Raw genomic sequence first — 2,547 nt, 5'->3', positions numbered from 1 at the left:
TAAAGAGCCTTCTACAAGGACTCAACTATGCGCCGAGCGAGGCTCGAACCCAGGACCTTCCGATCCGAAAGCGAGTGTCACACGACTCGACCACATAGACGTTTACAGTAATCGTTTGTATACAGGAAAGAAAGATTTGGGTCTCGTGACCTCCTGGTTGGTAGTTGTTGTATTACTGGAATGGGTCTCGTGACCTCCTGGTTGGTAGTTGTTGTATTACTGGAATGGGTCTCGTGACCTCCTGGTTGGTAGTTGTTGTAATACTGGAATGGGTCTCGTGACCTCCTGGTTGGTGGTTGTTGTAATACTGGAATGGGTCTCGTGACCTCCTGGTTGGTAGTTGTTGTATTACTTGAATGGGTCTCGTGACCTCCTGGTTGGTAGTTGTTGTAATACTGGAATGGGTCTCGTGACCTCCTGGTTGGTAGTTGTTGTATTACTGGAATGGGTCTCGTGACCTCCTGGTTGGTAGTTGTTGTAATACTGGAATGGGTCTCGTGACCTCCTGGTTGGTAGTTGTTGTAATACTTGAATGGGTCTCGTGACCTCCTGGTTGGTAGTTGTTGTATACTTGAATGGGTCTCGTGACCTCCTGGTTGGTAGTTGTTGTAATACTGGAATGGGTCTGTGACCTCCTGGTTGGTAGTTGTGTAATACTGAATGGGTCTCGTGACTCTGGTTGGTAGTTGTTGTAATACTGGAATGGGTCTCGTGACCTCCTGGTTGGGGTGTTGTTAATACTGAAGGGTCTCGGACCCTGGTTGGTAGTTGTTGTATTACGGAATGGGTCTCGTGACCTCCTGGTGGTAGTTGTTGTAATATGGATGGGTCTCGTGACTCTGGTTGGTAGTTGTTGTAATATTGAATGGGTCTGTGACCTCCTGTTGGTAGTTGTTGTATTACTTGAATGGGTCTCGTGACCTCCTGGTTGGTGTTGTTGTATACTGAATGGGTCTCGTGACCTCCTGGTTGGTAGTTGTTGTAATACTGGAATGGGTCTCGTGACCTCTGGTTGGTAGTTGTTGTATATTGAATGGTTCGTGACCTCTGGTGGTGTTGTTGTATACTTGAATGGGTCTCTTGACCTCCTGGTGGTAGTTGTTGTATACTTGAATGGGTCTCGTGACTCCTGGTTGGTAGTTGTTGTAATACTGAATGGGTCTCGTGACTCCTGGTTGGTAGTTGTTGTAATATGGAATGGTCTCGTGACTCCTGGTTGGTAGTTGTTGTAATACTGGAATGGGTCTCGTGACCTCCTGGTTGTAGTTGTTGTATTACTTGAATGGGTCTCGTGACCCTGGTTGGTAGTTGTTGTAATACTGGAATGGGTCTCGTGACCTCCTGGTTGTAGTTGTTGTATACTTGAATGGGTCTCGTGACCTCCTGTGGTGGTTGTTGTATACTGAATGGGTCTGTGACCTCCTGGTTGGTAGTTGTTGTATTACTTGAATGGGTCTCGTGACCTCCTGGTTGGTAGTTGTTGTAATACTGGAATGGGTCTCGTGACTCCTGGTTGGTGTTGTTGTAATACTTGAATGGGTCTCGTGACCTCCGGTGGTGTTGTTGTAATACTTGAATGGGTCGTGACCTCCTGGTTGGTAGTTGTTGTAATACTGGAATGGGTTCGTGACTCCGGTGGTAGTTGTTGTAATACTTGAATGGGTCTGTGACCTCCTGGTTGGTAGTTGTTGTATTACTTGAATGGGTCTCGTGACCCTGGTTGGTAGTTGTTGTAATACTTGAAGGGTCTCGTGACCTCCTGGTTGGTAGTTGTTGTAATATGGAATGGGTCTCGTGACTCCTGGTTGGTAGTTTGTTGTATTACTTGAATGGGTTCGTGCCTCCTGGTGGTAGTTGTTGTAATACTTGAATGGGTCTCGTGACTCTGGTGGTAGTTGTGTATACTTGAATGGGTCTCGTGACTTGGGTATGTTGAATCTGAATGGGTTCGTGACCTGGTTGGTGGTTTGTAATACTGGATGGGTCTCGTGACCTGGTTGTGTTTTGTATTACTTGAATGGGTCTCGTGACTCTGGTTGGTGTTGTTTTAATAGAATGGTCTCGGACCTCTGGTTGGTAGTTGTTGTAATATGGAATGGGTTCGTGACCTCTGGTTGGTGTTGTTGTAATTGATGGGTCTGTGACCCTGGTTGGTGGTTTTGTATACTGGATGGCTCGTGACCTCCTGTTGGTAGTTTTGTATCGAATGGGTTCGTGACCTCTGGTGGTGTGTTGTAATACGGAATGGTCTGTGACCTGGTTGGTAGTTTTTGTATACTGATGGGTTCGTGACTCTGTTGGTAGTTGTGTTCTGATGGGTCCGTGACCTCCTGGTTGGTAGTTGTGTAATATGGAATGGGTCTCGTGATCCTGGTTGGTAGTTGTTGTAATACTTGAATGGGTCTCGTGACCTCCTGGTTGGTAGTTGTTGTAATACTTGAATGGGTCTCGTGACCTCCTGGTTGGTAGTTGTTGTAATACTTGAATGGGTCTCGTGACCTCCTGGTTGGTAGTTGTTGTAATACTGGAATGGGTCTCGTACCTCCT

This window comes from Berghia stephanieae, chromosome 9 (assembly GCF_034508935.2).
Source record: "Berghia stephanieae isolate SIO BIC M18660-M18661 chromosome 9, UCSD_Bste_1.3, whole genome shotgun sequence".
Lineage (NCBI taxonomy): Eukaryota > Metazoa > Mollusca > Gastropoda > Nudibranchia > Aeolidiidae > Berghia > Berghia stephanieae.
Note: the sequence above shows the minus strand (reverse complement) of the source record.